Raw genomic sequence first — 16349 nt, 5'->3', positions numbered from 1 at the left:
CAGAGATTGGCATTAGTACACTTGTTATAAATACTTTCTTTATTTCTCTATTGCCTCTTCATCTGCTTTACATGTATTCTCTGTTCTGATCTATATTTCCATCTCCACAGTGGAAGTCAGAAGTCAAGTCAGAAGGATGCTGCTCTAGTGATGAACAAATGGTTAGGATGGATAGGCAGCCAATGAGTGAAGAAGGCACAGAGGAGCCTAGGAAGTACATTTGAAACTTTCTTGTCCCACCACCCAATCTAACACCTTCTTCTAAGTTCTTACTTACTATCTCAGGAGCGAAAAGTAAAAAGAAAAATATTTTTTTTTCCAAAATCCATCCAGTTTTAGACATAACAGCGTGGAATAAATGTTTTGTCTAACAAAAAAATAAACAACAGCAAAAATATCCCAGTCCTAGGCCTCGTTCACACCAGTGCGCGTCTGTCAACTTTTTTTCAGCAACATGTATCTGTAACATTGATGTGCTGAAAAAAAGTGGACAGAAGTGCACGAAGAAAAACTGAAGGTCAGTTACCTTTATTGTATGCAATGTGGAATAAAACATACCTCACACAGCACTGCACTGACCTTTATGCTGAGCGGTCTGCATTCTAGAGGAACTCTTCAGTATTTCCAGCTGCGTGGCCTGATGGCTAGGTTTTATAGTAAGTGAGTGAATAACCTTTTGACAATAAGATACATAGCGAGCAGTTTTCAAACTGCAAGGGAATCAGTGTTTTTTCAAATAATGTACAGCTCTGCAATCTCCGCATTACCAACATCACAGATGTTTTCCTTTTTAACCTTTATTTGGATTTCTATATATTTCTAAGCTAAATGTTAGGAGAGTCATGGTGAAGCACTAAATGCTGTTTATTACAAAGCAGAAATCGATCAGTGTGATGTCCTTAGCAATGGCACGTATTTATATGAAATATAGTAGATTTCCAGTGAGGTTAAATAATGTCAGTGAACTCACATGACCCCAGCCTAAGTGCACACTGAAATTCCTCTGTGAGGCAGGGAACACACTACATGCGTTTCTGCGCGTTTTGCCGCGAACGGCAAAACGCGCACGATTTTAGAGGCTATTGAAAATAATAGCCTAGCTCGGGAAACGCTGCGCCGCATGCGTTTGTGCGCGTTTGCGTTCGTGTTTTTTTCCGCGTTTTGTAGCCGCACAGTTTTCTGCTTTTTTCCGCACATTGCATGACACTACATGCCATGCAAACGCAGAAACGCACGCGGAAAAACGCACGCGTTAGACGCGACCGCAAAACCCGACGGAAACCTGGGAAACGCAGGGGAAAACGGCCCTGCAAGTGTGTTCCCTGCCTGAACATTTACTATAACAAACCTGCTTGTTCTAAGCAGCAATTAGAATTCTGTTCATTTCACAAAATATACCTGTCACAATTAAATGAAGCCTATCAAACATGCATGGAAGTGATGCCTCATTATTATTTGTGCTTTATGACACTGATTTATTACACGCATAAAATATATGGTACCTGTCGTGACTGAAATATGGGGGCTGTCATTGTTGATTTACTCTTAAAGATATAAGCTCTGAGGCTCTTGTTCTTATACATATTGTATATTGCATATTGCATACTACCCCAGGGAAGGGCTACCTCAATCTTTTGTGTCTTAGAATTTGCTATACATTTTGTTCCATTTGTCACTGTAATTACTATTTTATATTTTGTGTATGCCATTGTCTATATTATTATAATAATAATTAGGATAATGCAGACAGTGGTATACACTATAGTATTATTCTTATTGTTGTTGTTGTTATTATTATTTTGCTAATAACAATAATAATAACTTGAGTTATGTACCCAATGTTTGTTTCTTACACTGTACGGTGCCATGGAATATGTTGGTGCTTTATAAAACTTTATGAATCAATAATGATAATAATAATCATTTTACTACAGTGAGTGTTGCTTGTTACAAATACAGTGGGTTGCAAAAGTATTCGTCCCCCTTGAAATTTTTCCACATTTTGTCATATTACTGCCACAAACATGAATCAATTTTAATGGAATTCTACATGAAAGACCAACACAAAGTGGTGTACACATGAGAAGTGGAACGAAAATCATACGATTCCAAACATTTTTTACAGATAAATAATTGCAAAGTGGGGTGTGCATAATTATTCAGCCCTTTTTGATCTGAGTGCAGTCAGTTGCCTATAGACATTGCCTGATGAGTGCTAAGGACTAAATAGAGTGCACCTGTGTGTAATCTAATGTCAGTACAAATACAGCTGCTCTGTGATGGCCTCAGAGGTTGTCTAAGAGAATATTGGGAGCAACAACACTGTGAAGTCCAAAGAACACACAAGACAGGTCAGGGATCAAGTTATTGAGAAATTTAAAGCAGGCATAGGCTACAAAAATATTTCCAAAGCCTTGAACATCCCAAGGAGCACTGTTCAAGCGATAATTCAGAAATGGAAGGAGTATGGCACAACTGTACACCTACCAAGACAAGGCCATCCACCTAAACTCACAGGCCAAACAAGGAGAGCGCTGATCAGAAATGTAGTCAAGAGGCCCATGGTGACTCTGGACGAGCTGCAGAGATCTACAGCTCAGGTGGGAGACTCTGTCCATTGGACAACTATTAGTCATGCACTGTACAAAGTTGGCCTTTATGGAAGAGTGGAAAGAAGAAAGGCATTGTTAACAGAAAGCATAAGAAGTCCCATTTTCAGTTTGCCACAAGCCATGTGGGGGACACAGCAACCATGTGGAAGAAGGTGCTCTGGTCAGATGAGACCAAAATGGAACTTTTTGGCCAAAATGCAAAACGCTATGTGTGACAGAAAACGAACACTGCACATCACTCTGAACACACCATCCCCACTGTCAAATATGGTGGTGGCAGCATCATGTTCGGGGGTGCATCTCTTCAGCAGGGACAGGGAAGCTGGTCAGAGTTGATGGGAAGATGGATGGAGCCAAATACAGGGCAAACTTGGAAGAAAACCTATTGGAAACTGCAAAAGACTTGAGACTGGGGCGGAGGTTCAACTTCCAGCAGGACAATGACACTAAACATAAAGCCAGGGCAACAATGGAATGGATTAAAACAAAACATATCCATGTGTTAGAATGGCCCAGTCAAAGTCCAGATCTAAATTCAATCGAGAATCTGTGGCAAGATCTGAAAACTGCTGTTCACAAACGCTGTCCATCTAATCTGACTGAGCTGGAGCTGTTTTGCAAAGAAGAATGGGCAAGGATTTCAGTCTCTAGGGGCCTGATTCACAAAGCGGTGCTAACAGTTAGCACACTGGTGAAAAGCCCTTTATCATGCCCAAACTCAGTTTAGGCATGATAAGTTTAGCTGTGATAAGTTTAGGTGTGATAAGTTTAGGCATGATAAGTTTAGGTGTGATAAGTTTACGCATGATAAGTTTAAGCACCAACTGCGTTAGCACCGCAGTGCACAGCTGATCAAAAGTTTTGCGCTAGCAAAGTCTGGTGCACTTCACATAGAGTTTAATGGCACTGCTTTGCGTGCGGGACTTTGCACGCTATCTACACTTATCTAAACTTATCACGCCTAAACTTATCACACCTAAAATTATCACGCCTAAACTGGATTTTCACCAGCGTGGTGCAATGGTTATCACGCCTAAAGTCTCTAACTGGGTTAGCACCGCTTTGTGAATCGAGCCCTAGATGTGCAAAGCTGGTAGAGACATACCCTAAAAGACTGGCAGCTGTAATTTCAGCAAAAGGTGGTTCTACAAAGTATTGACTCAGGGGGCCGAATAATTACGCACATCCCACTTTGCAGTTATTTATTTGTAAAAAATGTTTGGAATCATGTATGATTTTCGATCCACTTCTCACATGTACACCACTTTGTATTGGTCTTTCACGTGGAATTCCAATAACATTGATGCATGTTTGTGGCAGTAATGTGACAAAGTGTGGAAAACTTCAAGGGGGCCGAATACTTTTGCAACCCACTGTATCCAAGCCATGTGCCTTGAAGTAGATTGCATGGCTATTGCAAGTCACTAATATATTAAAATACATATTTTTACAGTACAATATCCTAAAAAAAAAAAAACCCTATCTCCTCAAACCCCACCCCTGCCCCCACTCCCACGTTTAAAGACCCCTTTAGCTTGTTCTAGCCATCTAAACCCACAGGTATCGAGAACAGAACTGTTAAATTTACTTAGCACAGCATTTGTTTCCTTGTTTTTCTAAAGATTCAAAGTTTCAGTCTTTTGATATTGCCATTCTATTTTTTCTTTCTTTTTGCCTGCTGTGGATTTGCAAAATGTAATTTTTTGCTTGTGAATATTTTAAAAATACCTGCCTTGTTAATACATGTTTTGACATAACAGATTTAATGAGTTCTTTCTTATCAAATAATTGATTATGGATTATGAAAATACATCTGATTAAAATGTTTTTTTTAAGACTTTGTATTACAGACGCCATCTAATTATGCATGAATCAATTAGGCCATTATTGGTTTGTAATGCAAAGTAACTAAGAATTATTAAGTACTGGTTCACACCGGCTTCTGCTCAGTGTTTTATTTAGCAAAACATTTTTCTGCTACCTCACAGAAAAGTGTTTGCCATCGCTTCACGTTTTTCATCATTGCGCCATGTTTTGTTTCCCTAGGGGGACATGGAACCGCAAACACAGCCGACATTGGATGCTACACGTAGTTTCCAAGACATGATGTGATGACAGGATCTACCACACTGTTTAAAAAATGCTTTCATTAAAGAGAACCAGAGATGAAGCACCCTCATGTATTTTATTACATTTATCAGTGGGAACATGACAGTAAACACCTACCCTGCTTTTAGTTTCATTGTTATCTGCTTAATTAGTCTATTAGCAACTGTGATAAGAATCCACCGACAATTCAGTCGAGGTTTGACCTGGAATCATTATAGCTGAGTCACTCTTCTGTGAAGTCCTTTCAAGCCCAAGCCTTCCCCCTCCTGGCTTAGATCTTCTGCTTTGCATACTGAGAGCTGTGATGACATGGGAGGGGGCTGCTCCTGAGAGAGAAGCTCTGTGGCTGTAATATGATCCCTGTGTGCTCTGTGTGCACTAGATTCTCATAGGAATGAAAATGCAGTTATTATCAGTGACACTTCCTACAGGCAGATCATACCAATATGAAAGCACATAGATGAAAGGCTGCATTTAGCCTAGATAGCAGCCTAGTCTCATATAGCCTAGACAGCACATCCAGAACACCTCATAACCTGGAAGCAGAAGTGATATGAGCCGGCGGCCATATTTGATTTTTCCTGGAGCAATAATGGATAAAAAACACTAAAAAAGGCACACCAGAGCGGCAAAATTATCAGGTAGAGCATTTATTCTTTACAAGCTATCAACTGATATGTTTATTTTGTGTGAAACGTTCATCTCTGGTTCCCTTTAAGCTAAATGTAATGAAGGTAGATCCCTTTTAAAAACACACTGCTCTCCAACTGGATTCCCTCAATGTCCTTTCAAACAAACCTAAAGTTTTCCTTTTTTAAATTTCCTTTTTTAAAGTATTTATTTATAATTTTGTGGCAAGAAGAAGAATTCACAAAGCCTTGCAAAAGATGGACAATCTCTAATGGGATTTAACCACTTCTCTACCACAGGGTTTTTCCCCTAAAAACCACAGCAATTTTAACATTTTAGGGAGGCAAGGGTTAATGGGCTTAATGGGGGTAAAATTTATTTTAAAAAAAACCTAACTGATGCTGATCACTCACTAATGCTGTATTAGTTATCTGAGATCCTCTCACGAGTGATCTCAGTAACTGTAACAGCATAGTGACTGATTCAGTGTTTACACACATTCTGAATGAATGAGCACTGCCATTGGCTTTGGCAGTGCTCATTCAAACTTGTAAGCACTTTGATTGGCTGACCAGCGGGTGCCGATCGCGACCACAAATCCGCGTGCACGCGACTGCGCATCCGCGTGCACGCGATCGCGCACGCAAACGCTCACAGCGGGAAAACAAACAGGAGATGCCTATCTACGCCCCTGTGCCCCAGGTGAATTTTAAAGGGGCGTAGATAAGCGTGGCAAGGGTTGCTAAGTGGTTAAATAAAAAAAATAAAAATAAACTATGCCTGCATACCTCACAGTGATCTTAACCACTTTACCCCCGCCCGTACGAATTTCTCCGTCCCTTTTTCCATCCTTTAACCCCCAGGGACGGAGAAACACGTACTTTCCGCGCTCGCCGCTGCCCGCGCTCCCGCTCGTAAACATGCCGCCCGCCGCTAGCAAACACGCCGCCGCCCGCTCGGCCGGAGATCAATGAACGGGAAAATCCATTCCCGTTCGTTGATCTAAGCCCCGCAATGATCCGCTGCTCTCCGATGGGCAGCGCGATCATTGTGAAAAAAAAAAAAACACTCACAGCCTCCTAGTACTTCCTGCGAGCGTCCGGAAGGACGCTCACAGGTCGCAATAAACAAAAAGTTACTGTTGCCATCTTGTGGCCAAATAGTAAAACTACACCCTAAGCATTTTTTACATAGAAATAAATTAGTGTTACACAAAAAATTAACTCATTACCTCCCACACTCCCCATTTTCTTTTTTTTTTGTAATTAAAAAAAAATTAAAAAATTTACAATTAAAAAAATACATAAATAGTTACCTTAGGGACTGAACTTTTAAAATATTTATGTCAAGAGGGTATAACACTGTTACTTTATGAACTATGGGCTTGTAATTAGGGATGGACGCAAAACTGAAAAAAATGCACCTTTATTTCCAAATAAAATATTGGGGCCAAACATTGTGATAGGGACATAATTTAAACGGTTTTATAACCGGGACAAAAGGGCAAATTAATTTCATGGGTTTTAATTACAGTAGCATGCATTATTTAAAAACTATAATGGCCAAAAACTGAAAAATAATTAATTTTTTCCCACATTTTTCCTATTTTCCCATTAAAACACATTTAGAATAAAATAATTCTTGTCATAATGTCCCACCTAAAGAAAGCCTAATTGGTGGCGGAAAAAACAAGATGAATGGAAGGAGCGCTGAAAGGTGAAAATTGCTCTGGTGCTTAGGGGGTAAAACCCCTCAGTGGTGAAGTGGTTAAATGGAACCTAAACTGAGAAGGATATGGATTTTTCCTTTTAAAATAATACCAGTTGCCTGACTCTCCTGCTGATCCTGTGTCTCTAATGCTTTCAGCCACAGCCCCTCAACAAGCATGCAGATCAGGTTCTCTGACTGAAGTCAGACTGGATTAGCTGCATGCTTGTTTCAGGTGTGTGATTCAGCCACTACTACAACCAAAGAGATCAGCAGGGCTGCCAGGCAACTGGTATTGTTTAAAAGTAAAAATCCATATCCCTCTCAGTTTAGGTTACCTTAAAGTGATAATGCAATTATATTTATGCCTATTGGAAGCTTGGACACTGTGGACAGACTATACTCTTGGGAGTCATCTATTAGCTCAAATTTCTAAGGCTCCACTGGCAGTCGACTAGGGGAAGTTTATTAAAAAGATGCACTTATAGCAACAACAGTAAATAGTGCCACTTATTTGTAGCCAACTACACTGTTTAATTTTATTTACTAAGCAGATTAGACCTAAATGGTTATTAATTATTTAGTATTTATACAGTACTAACATCTACCACAGGGCTTTAAATAATATATAGTCTAGTCACCAACTGTCCCTCAGAGGGGCTCACAATCTAATTCCTACCATAGTCATATGTCCATCATATTCGAAGGCCGATTTTAGGGAAAGCCAATGAACTTATCTGTGTATTTTGGGGGTATAACAAGTTCTGACTTGTTCTATTTAATTGTTAGTCGATATTCGGATACAGGTTACCATATGTTTGTCAAATATCCCAATGTGCTTCTTGTAATAGTTCATACATAGATACATAGTTATTTGGGTTGAAAAAAGACATATGTCCATTGAATTCAACCAGAAAATAAAGTACAACACCAGCCTGCACCCTCACATATCCCTGTTATTCATGCTGGTTCTTTATAACATCCTTTATGTTCTTTACTACCAAAATTAAAACTATTTTTATCCAAATATATCAAAAGACATCTTTTCACATCCAGAGTATACCAATCTTTTGCCTTTTCTCTACTCCATTCGGAATTTTTTTTCAGGATTGTGGCACTATGAATGCAATGAAATTAGATTTTTTGTAAACATTCATTAAATGTATTCCAGTATTTTGAATAAATAAGATGGATAAGCAATGTTTATGTTTCCAAAAAGTGTATTTATTACTACTTTTGATATTTCCTTTGCTATACGTAAAAGAACCTTTAGAATCTTTAGAACATCTGGAATTTGAAGATCCACTGATGCCTATAAGGAGGCATCTGGATAAAGTTTTTAGTTGTCGGTATTCTACAAGAATCATCTATCATCATAGTGATTAGAAGAAGGTACCATGAGCTCTCGGGCAAATCTGACACTTCTAATATGAGCTATATGTTGGATGTTGAAAATGAAACACATACCTAATTCTGAAGCTCCAAGCATGTACAAGTATGCCTATTCCCAAACACTTGACCAGAGCATCCAGGGAAAATAACTTTTGTCATTTTGTTTTTTGTTCTCCCACAGTATTTCTGTGAGAAAACGCGGAAAAGCCGGCGCGCGTTCTGACAGCAAGGCGGCTGATTCCGCGTCCAACGCGGCGGTTTGCACGCGGAGGCGTGCGTCTGGTAACATGGCAGAACGCGGAAAAGCCGCCGCATGTACTGACAGCGAGGCGGCTGGTTCCACGTCCAGCGCGGCGGTTTGCATGCAGCAGCGTGCGTCTGGTGTGGCTGAGTCTGTTAGTTCACACAGGTTTAGGAATACGCGCGCGCGCGCTGAGAGGCAGAACTTTTATGACGGCCAAGAGGGGACCAGCTGACCAGGCTGGTCAGCTGACTCCAGAGCAAGTTTCTATTGATCCATCACTTAGAGGTGGCGCCAGAGAGCGCTACACTATATATAGTTGCTGCTGGCCAGTCACAAGTTGTCTGCCGTTGCGAACACTACGTGGAAGCACTCAGACCTTAGTCAGATCCTGCAGTGTGTTTGAACCAGGTGGACCTGGGAATTCACACTGAGCCAGATTACTTGAATTGTATTCTGTTTATGCTTAGACCAGTTCCAGGGTGTAGAGACCACGGACCTCACACCCAGACTAGGGAACCTGTGTTATCAATCTGTTTAGGCTTAGACCAGTTCCAGGGTGTAGAGACCACGGACCTCACACCCAGACTAGGGAAATTGTGTTATCAATCTGTTATACATCAGACTAGTTCCAGGGTGTAGAGACCACGGACCTCACACATAGACTAGGGAACTTGTGTTACCATTCTGTTATACATCAGACTAGTTCCAGGGTGTAGAGACCAAGGACCTCACACCCAGACTAGGCATTGTTTGATATCTGTTATGACTTATTGCTTTCCTGACTACTCCTCTGATCTCTGATTCGGTACCTCGCACATATGATACTCTGTTGCAAAACCCTGCTTGCCTTGGATACCGAATCAGCCTTCTGTCTATGTACCTTATCTGACCGTGTGTTGTCGACCTGGCTTGCCCGACCTCGAGAGCTATCTCTACTATTAAGAGATAGTCTCCAGATCACTCAGTGACATTTATCTTGATTGTCACTCACTCTCTGGACCTTCCTTCTTCCAGCCTGACTCCGCCCCTTGGGGAGTCTCGGGCTATTGGAAGGTTTCATCATCTCTAGAGCAGTATTGCCCATACTGTCTCTAATTTCCTGTGCTATACTCAAAGTACTACCGTTACACCAAACACTCACATTATCCAGGTGCCCAGAGGTTAGCAATATATCTGTATTATCTGTGATTCTGCAGATCATCAATAATCAGGTATATATCTGTATTCTTGGTGATACTGCAGATCACCAATAATCAGATTCTCTCTGCGTGCTGACACCGATCGTTACAGAATGGCAGACCAAACCCAAATGGACGCACTTTACAGCCGTCTTGATGCACTCACCACCTTGGTGGAAACTTTCATCCGAGTGCTGGACAGTCATCAGACTCAGATCAACGCATTATCTGGGTCTGTACAAGTCTTTCAGACGGCTGTGAATACAGTGCAATCTCCTCCTAGCACAGACATACGTATGCCTGTACCCGAAAGGTTTTCTGGTCACAGATCTGACTTTCAGAACTTTAGAAATCGAGTGTTATCGTATTTTGAGTTGAGACCTAATTCTTCGGGAACCGAGGCACAGAGAATTACGTTCATTAAGACTCTGTTGTCAGGGGATTTCCAGACCTGGGCATATAATCTTCAGCCAGGGAATGAAGCTCCAGCCTCGGTTGAGGAATTTTTTTAAAGCTATGGCTATAATTTATGATGATCCGGACATTGCCTCTACCGCTGAGCGGAAGCTAAAGACTTTACGGCAGGGCAAGGGTCTGGTGGAAAATTATGCAGCTGAGTTCAGGAAATGGGCAGTTTCAGCTAGATGGGACTCATTCGCACTTCTGGACTGTTTTTGTCAGGGTTGTCAGACGCAGTCTCTGATCTAATGTTAGGTCACCCCGAACCGAAGTCTATTGATGAGGCCATTTCATTAGCCATCAGAATTGATCGTCGCCTACGTTATCAGAGAAAGACTTGGGGTAGGAACGATGTGAGATATGTTTCCTACACCGTGCCCCAACCTGATTCATTTCCATCTGATTCATCTCCACCCGACTGACCTCCACCAGAACCAATGCAGATTGGGCGGTCGAAATTGTCCCGGGTGGAGCAGAGGCGCAGAAAAGCAAAGCAGCTCTGTCTATACTGTGCAGAGGAGGGTCATCGAGTTCAGAGTTGTCCCAAGCAGTCTTTACCTCTAGATGATAAACGTTTGCTCCTCCCTTGTACTATATCTTAGAAGGATAAGACCGAGACCACTGAGGCCTTCATTGACGCTGGCTCAGCAGCCAACTTTATGGATTACGAATTTGCTAAGAAATTGGGGATTCCAATTTCACCATTGAAGCAACAGATTCTGGTCACTGCAGTGGATGACTCCCCCCTTTAGAGTAACCACCCTCTGTCTCAGACCCCAGAGTTAAGGGTTACGGTAGGGGTGTTACATAAAGAGAATTTACAGTTTCTGGTGTTGCGAATGACAACCTCCACGATCATTCTTGGTATGCCATGGTTACAACTTCACTCACCTCAGATCAATTGGACTACAGGTCAGCTAACGAGCTGGTCTGCCCATTGTTATCATCATTGTCTAGCGAAGGTAACCTTGGGTAAAACCAAGATTCATATGGAGGGATTGCCAGATCAGTATTCAGAATTTGTGGACGTGTTTTGTCCTAAGTCAGCTGATAAACTTCCTCCACACCGTCTTTTTGATTGCCCCATTGATCTCAGGTCTGGTTGTATGCCCCCTAGAGGTCATCTCTATAATTTATCTGGGCCAGAGAAATTAGCCATGCAAGAATACATCCGAGAAAATTTAGCTAAGGGTTTTATTCGTCCTTCTCGGTCTCCAGCAGGGGCCGGGTTCTTTTTTGTGAAAAAGAAGGATGGAGGCCTCCGTCCATGCATTGATTATCGGGGCCTAAATAAAATTACACTAAAGAATCGTTATCCTTTGCCCTTGATAGATGATTCATTCACTCAGGTCACCGATGCTAAAATTTTCTCGAAGTTGGATTTAAGGGGTGCATACAACCTTGTGCGGATCAGGGACGGCGATGAATGGAAGATGGCCTTTAACACGCCCGACGGGTATTACGAGTACCTGGTGATGCCCTTCAGGTTATGTAACGCCCCGGCCGTCTTTCAGGAACTGATCAATGAGGTTTTCAGAGAGGTCTTAGGCAAATTTGTCTTAGTATATTTAGATGACATATTAATTTTCTCGTCTAACCTCTCAGAACACAGGGATCATGTTAAGTTTGTATTACGCAAGTTAAGACAAAACATGCTGTATGCTAAGTTGGAGAAGTGCATTTTCGAGGTGATCTCCGTCGCCTTTCTGGGGTACATAATTTCAACCTCTGGTCTCTCTATGGACCCTGCTAAAGTCTCAGCTGTCTTGGAGTGGCCCCAACCTGTAGGACTGAAGGCTCTCCAGAGGTTCTTGGGGTTCGCCAACTACTATAGGAGGTTCATAAAGGGGTACTATACGGTGATCTCACCTCTCACCAGTCTCACCAAAAAAGGGGCAGATACTCACCACTGGTCCCCTGAGGCCCATGCTGCTTTCTCCACTCTGAAGAAATTGTTCTGTTTTGCACCCATATTGAGACACATTGACATCACCTTTCCCTTTATCGTGGAGGTAGATGCCTCAGAGGTAGGGGTAGGGGCTGTGCTGTCTCAGCGCTCTGGGTTGCAGGGAAAATTGCACCCTTGTGCCTATTTTTCCTGTAGATTTTCACCCGCAGAGAAAAACTACGATATAGGCAATAGGGAACTTCTAGCCATCAAGTTGGCCTTTGAGGAATGGCACCATTGGCTAGAAGGGGCAGAACATACTATTACCGTTTACACTGACCACAAGAATCTGGAATACATTGAGGGAGCTAAGAGACTTAGCCCCCGACAGGCCCGGTGGTCATTGTTTTTCTCAAGATTCAGATTTGTAATCACGTTTACCCCTGGTAGTAAAAACATCAAGGCAGATGCCTTATCCAGATATTTTGAGCCCGAGACAGCACAGCCCTCAGACCCAGAAACCATTCTCCCGCAGAAAGTGGTCCTGGCAGCTACTGAGACCTGGAGGGACTGGGCAGAGACGTTGGGTCCATTCCAACAGGATGTAACAGAGGGGAAGCCTGAAGGGGTCATGTTTGTACCACTGCCTTTTCGTCTACAGATATTGCAGCTGTTCCATTCCCACAAGAATGCTTGGCATCCTGGGGCCACCAGAACGCAAGACCTTGTTGTTAGGTGTGCTTGGTGGCCATCGTTGGCAACTGACTGCAAGGAGTATGTGAGAGAATGTGCAGTGTGTGCAAGGAGCAAACCCTCCCGTCAGGCACCTGTGGGGACATTACAGCCCTTGCCAGTCCCGAGTGAACCATGGACCCATCTGTCCATGGATTTTGTGGGTGAGCTCCCCAGGTCTAAGGGCATGACGGTAATTTGGGTGGTAGTCGATAGATTCAGTAAGATGGCCCATTTTGTTCCCCTGAAAGGACTCCCCTCGGCCCAGGAATTGGCCGATCTCTTCACCCTGCATATTTTCCAGCTGCATTGCATTCCGGAAAATATAGTGTCAGATCGGGGAGTCCAATTTGTTTCCAAGTTTTGGAGGGCATTCTGCCACCAGTTAGACATGGAGCTTTCTTTTTCATCAGGCTACCACCCACAGACCAATGGCCAGACCGAGAGAACCAATCAGTCTCTAGAACAGTTTCTGAGGTGTTATGTTGCGGATGCACAAACCAACTGGGTCAAATTCTTGCCGTTTGCAGAATTTGCACACAACAATCTGAAAAGCTCTTACTCAGGATTTTCCCCATTTCAGGTGGTGACAGCCCTGGAGGATTGGCAAAAGTCATTGAAACAAATTTGGGGAATAGTCAGGAAGAACCTGGGGAAGGCTTTTCAGAGTCAGAAAAAACAGGCTGACAAGAGACGTTCCGTAGAGTGGGAATTCCGTCCAGGAGACTTGGTCTGGGTGTCCACACGACATTTGGATCTGAAGCAACTGTCGCCCAAGTTAGGTCCCAGATTTGTGGGTCCTTTTCCAGTGAGCAGGAAAATCAATAATGTCACTTATGCCATTGATCTCTCCGCCAGCATGCGATGTGTGAGATCATTCCATGTGTCCTTACTCAAGCCGGCAGTGCACGTGGATTCCACTCCCCCCCCCCCCCCTGTGTTGGTAGATGACCAACACGAGTATGAAGTTGAGAAGATCTTAGACTCACGGCTTGTGCAGAACTCCGTGCAGTATTTAGTCCACTGGAAGGGGTATGGCATAGAGGAAAGAACTTTGGTTCCAGACTGTCGTATGCACGCAGAGGACTTGAAAAGGAAGTTCCATAACTTACATCCTGGAAAGCCGGATAGGAGTTGTCCGGAGTCCACTCCTCAGGGGGGGTACTGTGAGAAAACGCGGAAAATCCGCCGCGCGTTCTGACAGCAAGGCGGCTGATTCCGCGTCCAACGCAGCGGTTTGCACGCGGAGGCGTGCGTCTGGTAACATGGCAGAACACGGAAAAGCCGCCGCATGTACTGACAGCGAGGCGGCTGGTTCCGCGTCCAGCGCGGCGGTTTGCACGCAGTAGCGTGCGTCTGGTGTGGCTGAGTCTGTTAGTTCACACAGGTTTAGGAATACACGCGCGCTGAGATGCAGAACTTTTAAGACGGCCAAGAGGGGACCAGCTGACCAGGCTGGTCAGCTGACGCCAGAGCAAGTTTCTATTGGTCCATCACTTAGAGGTGGCGCCAGAGAGCGCTACACTATATATAGTTGCTGCTGGCCAGTTACAAGTTGTCTGCCGTTGCGAACACTACGTGGAAGCACTCAGACCTTAGTCAGATCCTGCAGTGTGTTTGAACCAGGTGGACCTGGGAATTCACACTGAGCCAGATTACTTGTATTGTATTCTGTTTATGCTTAGACCAGTTCCAGGGTGTAGAGACCACGGACCTCACACCCAGACTAGGGAACTTGTGTTACTATTCTGATATACATCAGACTAGTTCCAGGGTGTAGAGACCAAGGATCTCACACCCAGACTAGGCATTGTTTGATATCTGTTATGACTTATTGCTTTCCTGACTACTCCTCTGATCTCTGATTCGGTACCTCGCACATCTGATACTCTGTTGCCAAACCCTGCTTGCCTTGGATACCGAATCTGCCTTCTGTCTATGTACCTTATCTGACCGTGTGTTGCCGACCTGGCTTGCCCGACCTCGAGAGCTATCTCTACTATTAAGAGATGGTCTCCAGATCACTCAGTGACATTTATCTTGATTGTCACTCACTCTCTGGGCCTTCCTTCTTCCAGCCTGACTCCGCCCCTTGGGGAGTCTCAGGCTATTGGAAGGTTTCATCATCTCTAGAGCAGTATTGCCCATACTGTCTCTAATTTCCTGTGCTATACTCAAAGTACTACCGTTACACCAAACACTCACATTATCCAGGTGCCCAGAGGTTAGCAATATATCTGTGTTATCGGTGATTCTGCAGATCATCAATAATCAGGTATATATCTGTATTCTTGGTGATACTGCAGATCACCAATAATCAGATTCTCTCTGCGTGCTGATACCGATCGTTACAATTTCACTCTGATTTGGAGACCGTTCTATATTGCATATCAGATGCCTGTTTAGGTAGCCCTAGTTCACCATTACATTTAGTGAGCCATTGAGGTGGATGGCCACAAGGACCAAGAGAGAATTCTCTGCTAACTGAATAATTTCAATTTATTACTGTACAAATGCCTGGGATCTTTCTCCTCCTTGCTTGTTGATGTATGCTACTACCATGGATCTGTGTGTTATTATCTGCAGATGATGATGTTGAACCAGGCATATTATCTTTCCTAGAAATGTTATGAGCTCCCCATTCCAAAATCCTGAAGCATAAGACAAAAAGGGCCTGATGCAATTGTCAGACTCGCCAGCGTTAAACGCTAGTGAGTCCAATAATCAGGTGACAATAAAGTCGCCTGATGCAATTGCATTTAGCCCTAGGCAGGGTGTTAAAAACTTGCTTGGGCGATATTATCGCCCAGCAAATTCCTCACACCCTATCCTATTGCACTTTGCATGCCTCCGGGAAGTGATGCTTCCCAGCAGACATGAGCGTTAGCTTAGACCTGCAAAAAGCAGGTCTAAACATGCTAACGCACGTCATCGCCGCTGCATCTAGGGGTCTCCTTTAATAAGGAGACCCCCAAAGCTCCCCGCTGGCCGGCGCTCATCTCTGCAACACCCCATGTAGCTGAAAAGATAATTGTAAGCAATTTCCCTACCGCCGCTTAACACCCGCCGCATCTCGCCGCAAGTCCCCGCTGTGTAATTACAGTGTATGAGTTACTGTAACAGAGTCCCGGCAAAGCATCTTTGAATCAGCCGCCGGGGCTCCCCATTGGTTCACAGGCTGGACCAATGAAAATGGCTCAGCCTGTGAACCAATGGGGAGCCCCGGCGGCTGATTCAAAGATGCTTTGCCGGGACTCTGTTATTAGCAAGTGTAATTACAGTAACTCATACACTGTAATTACACAGCGGGGACTTGCGGCGAGATGCGGCGGGTGTTAAGCGGCGGTAGTGAAATTGCTTACAATTATCTTTTCAGCTACATGGGGGTGTTGCAGAGA

General features: G+C 43.5%; 1 protein-coding gene across 2 annotated transcripts in view; it reads right to left on the bottom strand.

Moving 5' to 3' along the window:
• Positions 1 to 16349, bottom strand: part of PEX7 (peroxisomal biogenesis factor 7) — a 345856-nt gene that overhangs the window by 75845 nt on the left and 253662 nt on the right. The window lies entirely within an intron of this gene.

The sequence above is a fragment of the Hyperolius riggenbachi genome, chromosome 4, assembly GCF_040937935.1.
Source record: "Hyperolius riggenbachi isolate aHypRig1 chromosome 4, aHypRig1.pri, whole genome shotgun sequence".
NCBI classification, from domain to species: Eukaryota; Metazoa; Chordata; class Amphibia; order Anura; family Hyperoliidae; genus Hyperolius; species Hyperolius riggenbachi.
This window is presented reverse-complemented; position numbering and strand designations above follow the sequence as displayed.